Source organism: Oratosquilla oratoria, chromosome 33 (genome assembly GCF_046742065.1).
Source record: "Oratosquilla oratoria isolate Oo_2021 chromosome 33, ASM4674206v1, whole genome shotgun sequence".
NCBI lineage: Eukaryota > Metazoa > Arthropoda > Malacostraca > Stomatopoda > Squillidae > Oratosquilla > Oratosquilla oratoria.
In genome coordinates, this window is record NC_134809.1 from 23,959,408 (window position 1) to 23,966,907 (window position 7,500).

At 43.9% G+C, this 7,500-nt stretch overlaps 1 protein-coding gene across 1 annotated transcript in view; it reads right to left on the reverse strand.

The window, feature by feature from the left end:
* The window catches only part of LOC143017808 (uncharacterized), a 319,061-nt gene extending 318,614 nt beyond the window's left edge, over positions 1 to 447 (reverse strand). The window contains exon 1 of the mRNA XM_076172702.1: positions 1 to 447. This exon is cut by the window's left edge and continues 578 nt beyond it. The gene's annotated coding sequence lies outside the window, so the exon portion shown is untranslated.
* Between the last annotated feature and the right edge of the window lie 7,053 nt (positions 448 to 7,500).

Below are 7,500 nucleotides of genomic sequence, written 5' to 3' on the forward strand. Positions count from 1 at the left end.
TTCGCTAGCCTCGCTTCGCTTGGTTCGGCTTCGCTTCGCTAATAACAACAACGCGCAGTGTTCTCTATCTCTCTCTATCTCCCGGCAATCTTTCTCTCTCTCTCTCTCTTTCTTTCTCTCTCGTGGTGTGCATGTGTGTGTGTAGGTTAGAGGGGCGAAAATAAAACCATTCCAAAGGTTTAGGACAAGGTTTCTTTAATCATGCAGATATCTCATGAGCGCGCTTGCCCTTGCATGGAGCAGCAGCAGGGGGAGGAGGGGGGGTAGACAAAAAACAATCATCTGTTAATTAACGTTATCTGTTCACAGGTGACCACCAAATTCCCCGCTTTTAACCAACGTCGTCTCCCCCGTCACTCCGGGGGGGGTCAAACAAACTACGACACAACAAACCTGCACTTTGTATCTCACAGCCAACTCTTCACCTACTGGTAACGATATCAAGCCTTCCCTTGAGGCGGACCAGCGAGAGAAGGCCGAGGTGAGCGCTGATTGGCCCGCGGGGACGGGGCTTTCCGCGCGACGCGTCCCGTGACCGCGATCCGACCAATCAGATAACCGCGACATTCCCGCCCCCGCCGTTCGCCGACCAATGGCGCCCGCCCACTTCTTCAGTGAGGGGATGGCTGCGGCAGGGAGACGCAACCGCCGAAGTCATCTTGAAAGAGACTTTTTCGTAATAACTTCCCCGCGTAAAGAGACTCATTTATGATATAATACTAATGGCACCTCAAGTAATTTAACCCGGAAAGTGTGAGGGCACTTCTGTCTTAGGTGAAGATCGTATGAAGAGGCCGAAGACACTGTCTTCTGGGTGACTTCGAAGATGTCTTCGGGCGGTTGTGAGGGACCCCGCGTCGTCCGTTTGAGGGTCCGCAGCGGCTAAGTGTGGGTCTCGTAACTTGACCAGACCTATTTAACATCATTATTAGCTAGACCTGTGACGAGACTAAAAGACCTTCGAACTTAAGATCCAGTTGCGAGTTTCTTTCTCTCATTCTTTATTCTCTCTGGACTCAAGCTGAGGAAAGGGAGAAAGGGAAGGAGGAGGAGGAGGAGGAGGAGGAGGAAGAAGGAGAGAGGGAGGGAGGGAGGAGGAGGGAACCGGGAGGAACCGGGAACGGGTCTCCGGTCGGTTGGCGGATGTTTGGTTTGGTCTCCGCGTGTGTTTGCTTGAGTGGACTTCTCGTCTTAGGTTGTGATAGAAGACCTCCTGTGCCTATGAATTTTATACGCGGGACAACGGGGGACATCTGACCCCCCACCCCACCCCCCTCACACACACACACACACACACACACACACTCCACCACAGCCGAGATGCTCGAAGGATTTCCGTGGGAGGTTGGTGGGATTGGTGAATAGTAGTGGAGGATGGTTTCTTGGTTTGTCATTGTTTGGAGAAGACAGAATGTTCTCGCAATGGTTTTGGTGGTGATAGTGAGGATGGTGATAGTTAAGAGTTACTGGAGCTAGGGAATAGTAATCGTGGATCATTATCGTGACTAGTTGGGAGTGATGGGTAGTTTGTCTTCCCTGGGAAAGACAGACTGTCCTCATCATGATAAGGGTAATAGGAGTAATGGTAATAATAGTGACAGTTACTATGACAGGACTTCTTTTGGTGTCTCTATATCAGAGACGATTCCAAAGTGGGAGATAGGAGATGGGGGTCGGAGTGGGTCGGTTAGGGGACCCGAATCCTCCATCCCACCTCCCTCCTCCCCCTCCCCTCCCCCCTCCCCCCAAGTGGCTGGGGACTGTGTACTCGGCCAACATGGGGTCCCGCCTCTACCGCTAGTGACTCGGCTCTTTGTCGGCAGCAAAAGACTTACATGAAGTTCGAGGAGGACGAGGAAAAGGACGAGGAGGAAGAGGTGGACGAAGAGGAGGAGTAGGAGGAAGAGGACGTAGAAAACGAAGGGAAGGAGGAAGAGGAGGAGGAGGAGGATATTATGATCAGAGTGACAATGAAGAGGAAGGACGGAGAAAGCGAGGAGGAAGACAAGGAGGAGGACAAAGAGGAGGAGGAGGAGGAGGAGGAGGAGTAGAAGGAAGAGGATGTAGAGAACCAAGGGGAGGAGGAAAAGGAGGATATTGTGATCAGAGTAATGGCAATGAAGAGGAAGAACGGAGAAAGCGAGGAGGAAGACAAAGAGGAGGGCAAAGAGGAGGAGGAGGAGAAAGAGGAGGACGAGGAGGAAGAGGAGGAGTAGGAGGAGCAATAACAGCGGAAGCAGGAGAAGGATTAAGAGGATAGTGAGTGTGATAAGAATGATGACAATGAGCAGGAAGGAGGAAGAGGACGAGATGGAGGAGGAGGAGGAGGAGGAGGAGGAGGAGGAGGAGGAGGAGGAGGAATAGCAGCAGCAGCAGGATCAGGAGGAGAATTGGAAGATAGTGAGGGTGATAAGAGACAATGAGGAGGAAGGCTGAGAAGGGTGAGGATGAAGAGGATGAAAAGGAGGATGCAAGGCAAGAGGAAAGAGGGAGGGGAGCAAAGAGGAGAGAGGAAAATGGTGGAAAAAGAAGGGAGTGTAAAGAGGAGGAAGAAGAGGGAGCAGAGGAGATCGAACCAATGAAATAAAGAAGTATTCCTTCTCCTCCTCCTCCTCCTCCTCCTCCTCCTCCTCTTCCTCGCCTTTCTCTACCTCCCTCTGCTATTACTATTTCTCCCGATCCTCTTTCTCCTGCTCCTTCTTCTCCTATTATTGTTTATTCTACTGTTTCTCTTCCTATTACTTCTGCTCCTCCTCCTATTCCTCTTCCTCCTCCTACTATTCCTCTTCTTTCTATTCCCCCTCTTTACACCTCCACTTTTCTCTTGTTGCTCCTTTTTTCTTCCTCTTCTTTATCTTCTTACCTACTCTTTCCCATCTCCTCCTCTTTTTCACCTCTTTCTTCTACTCCTCTCATTCCTTCCCCTTAATTCTCCTCCTCCTCCTTCTTTTCCTCCTTCTTTTTCCTCATCTTCTCCTTCCTTTCCCTTCCTCATATATATATATATGTATACGTATATGTATGTATATATACATATATATATATAATATATATATACATATATATATATATATATATATATATACATATATGTATATATATATATATAATATATATGTATATATACATATATATGTATATATATATATAATATATATGTATATATACATATATATGTATATATATATATATATATATATATATATATATGTATATATATATATATACATGTACCCTTCCTTCTCTTTCGTTCTCTTCTATCTCCTCTCATACACTCTCTCTTTTGTTTTTTCTCTTTCCCTTCTTCCTACTTCTCTATTCCGTCTCCTCTCATTCCCTCTTCCTCCTTCCTTCTTATTCCTTCTTCTGTATTCATACTTTTTCCTCTCCTCTATCTTCCCCCCATACGCTCTCTCTTTTTGTTTATTCTCCTCTTTTTATTCTTCCTACTTCTCTCTCTTTCCTCCTCTCTCCCTTCTCTCTTTTCCTTCTTCCTCCTCCTGTATTTCCACCTTTTCTTCTTCTCTCTCACCTTCCTTATCACTTTCTCTCTCTCCATCTTCCTTTCTTTACTCAACTTTTCTCCTCTTCCTCTTCCTCAGTTATTCTCTTTCCTCTTCTTCCCTCCTTCTCCTCCTTATCTAACACCTCTTCTTCCTCATCCTCTTTTCCATTCCCATTTCGTTCATCCTATTCCACAATCTCTTCTTCCTTGTCTTCTTTTCCATCCTCATTCTCTTCCTTCTATTTCACCTCCTCTTCTTTCTTTACCTTTTTCATTCTTGTCCTCTTCCTCCTTCTCCTTCCTCTCCTTCTCATTCTCCTCCTCCTCATTCTCCTACTCCTCCTCATTCTCACCCCTCCTTCTCATCTTATTCTGTTCCTTTTCCACCTCCTCCTTCTCATTCCTCTACTCCTCCTCCTCCTCCTCATTTTCTTCCTCCTCCTCTTTATTTTCCTTTTCTTCCTTCTCTTCCTTCTCCCCTCCACCTTCCTATTCCAGCCATATGTGCTCTCGTTGTTCTTCTCTTTCCCTCTTTTATTCTTCTTCCTCTTCCTCTTCTTTTTTTCTCTTCTTCTTTCCTATCGTCTCTTATTATCCACATTGCCCACTTCCCTCCTTCTGTTCTCTCCCTCTCTCTTCCCTCTTATCTTCCTCCTTTTTTTCTTCTTCTTCTTTGGCGTTCTGCTATCAATATGCTTTCTTTTGTACTTTTTTACTTGTATTTTTTGCTCCATTTTTCCCCCTTTTCTTTTAGGGGAGAGGGGGAAGGGAGGACAGGAGAAGGGGAGGAGAGGGGAGGAGAGGGGGGAGGAAGGAGAGGGGGGAGGGAGGAAGAGGGGGGAGATGTTCATGGGGTCCTTTTGTCTTTTAGAGTCTATTTCTTCTTCATCTTCGTTCCCTCCTCTCCCTCTTCTCCACCTTTATCGCCCGTTTCCTTCTTTATTTTGTTCTTGGCTTATTCCTGTCCACTGGCGAGTTGATCTCTACCTTTGTCATCTCTTCTCTCTCTCCATTACCCCCTCTCTCTCCCATCCTCTCTCTCTCTCTCTCTCTCTCTCTCTCTCTCTCTCTCTCTCTCTCTCTCTCTCTCTCTCTCTCTCTCTCTCTCACACACACACACGCACGCACACACACACACACACACACACACACATACTTGTACGCACACACACAAATGCACACACACACACACACACACACACACACACACACACACACACACACACACACACACACACATACACACACACACACACACACACACACACACACACACACACACACACACACACACACACATACACACACACGCACACACACGTACACACGCGCACACACACACACACACACACACACACACACACACACCCACACACACACACACACACACACACACACACACACACAGACACGTGCGCGCTACACCCACACACGCACATACACGCACACACACATACACTCACACACACACACACACACACACACACACACACACACACACACACACACACACACACACACACACACACACACACACACACACACACACACACAGACGTATAATAATGAATTAAGGAGACTTGGAAAAGACCATTAAGCCTACACTAAGCAGTTCCTTGTTCATTATCACCTATCATCATAATCCATAAAGTTATCTAATCTTCTCTTAATATAACCAATGTTTTCTACACTTACAGCATGGTTACTGACTCTGTTCCACTTATTGAACACTCTACTGGTAAACCAGTTCTTGCCTATTTACTTCTTAAATCTAAATTTGTCCAACTTAAATCCATTACTACGAGTCGTCCTGTCCTGTTGTCTTGATACGGTGACCTTGTCTGCATTACCCTTGTTAAAGCCCTTGATCAGTTTGAATACCTTTATTAGATCGCACCGTCCTCTACGTCTTTCCAGCGATTGTAAGTTAAGGTCCCTAAGCCAGTCTGCGTAAGGTAAGTTTCTGAGCGATTGTAAAATTTTGGTCATTTCCTCTCTACTGATTCTAGTGAAATTATATTTATTCTATAGAACGGAGTCCAAAACTGTACCGCATAGTCAAGGGTGGGTCTATCGTCAGATAGAGTTTGATAGCTAAATATGCAGTTTTGTTTGTAACAGTTCTAGCAATAAATCCTAATGCCCTGTTAGCTCTATCCCTAGTATTGATGCTCTGTTTTCTAGATTTGAGCAGGAATCACTTGTACACACACACACACACTCACATTCTATTTTTCCTAAAGAGGCGTTATCTAAGCTATATCTGTTTTTGTGTTGTCTAAAGCTACATTTAACTTACTGAACTTTAAGATATTGAAGTTCGTTTGCCATTTCAGAAACCATGAAAACAAAATGCTAGGATCTTCCCGGTGTTTTCTCCTGACCTAATATGGCGTCCTATTCTTCTGTCGTCCGCAAACTTACTAACATCACTATCAAATTTTTTCTAAGTCATATATATATATACATATATATATATATATATATATAATATATATATATATAATATATATATATATATATTTATATATATATATACATAAAGAACAATAAGGGAGACAAAACTGAGCATTGGGGAACTCCTCTAGTAATACTCTGCCATTTATGGTGACTCGCTGTTTTCTGTTACTAATCCATGTTCTAATCCACTGGAACGCTTTCCCTCATATGCCATGGGCTTTGAATTGATTTAGTAGTCTTTCGTTGGGCATCCTGTCGACCGCTTTCCTAAAGTCAAGGTGAATAACACTATAATAATTATTGTTATCTGCCTCCTTACAGACATTAGTGTAAAAGAATAAAAGATTAGTTATACATCACCTACCCTTGGTGAAACCAAGCTGTGAGTCACGAGTCAAATTAGGTCTCTCGATGTGAGTCCTGATTTTATTGGTTATTGTTGGTTCCAGCATTTTACCTACAACCGAAGTCAAATTGATTGTCCTGTAGTTGTACATGGACGATTTATCACTCTTTGTAAAAAAATAAAAATAAAACGGGAACAAGGTTTGCCTGCCCCTAAGATATAGGCCCGATTACAGTGTCTACTGACTTGTTAAATAATTCCATTAACTTTTCACACACACACACACACACACACACACACACACACACACACACACACACACACACACACACACACACACACACACACACACACACACACACACACACACACACACACACACACACACACACACACACACACACACACACACACACACACACACACACACACACACACACACACACACACACACACATACACAAACACATAAACATACACAAACACACACACATACATAAACACACACATTTCTATAATTCTTCATTGCTTTCATCCTTCTCTCTTTCCTCTCCCATTCCTTCTCTTCCTCTCCTTCCCTCTCTTCCCACTTCCAAACGTTTCCCAGTTGTCCCAGCAGGTGGGGGTGGGGGAGGGGGAGGGGAGGGTTCCTCTATGGAAGAAAACTTTCCACACTTTGGTTATTTTATTCTGGTTATCGAGAAGTGATTTTGTTCAGCTGAAGGGAAGCCTCAGGATCCAAGGGACGTGTTGGTAGACGATTTTGTTCTTATTTGGGACTCGGATATAATAAATTAGAATTATATTAATCATAAGAAACAGGAGACCTTTTGTTCCATGAAAGGTTGGATGACAAAAATGCAGAAGTAGATACGTAAGTAGATAAATAGATAAATAAATAAACAGATAAACATTTAAATAAATAGATATAGACAAGTAAGTCGATGAATAGGTACATAGATAAATGGATAAACAGATAGACAGACAGACAGATAGATAGACAGGTAGCTAGATAAATAAGTAAATAAATAAACAATTATAAAAACAAACAAGCAGAATATTTAAGTTTTCTGATCTTGCCAGGGGTTTCTCACTTCCCACAGCGTGGAAGTGGGACGGTGAGTTTATTACAAGGTTGTGCCTCTGAGGGGCTTTGAGGTGTTTCCTGGAAGTGTCGAGGCTGAATAAG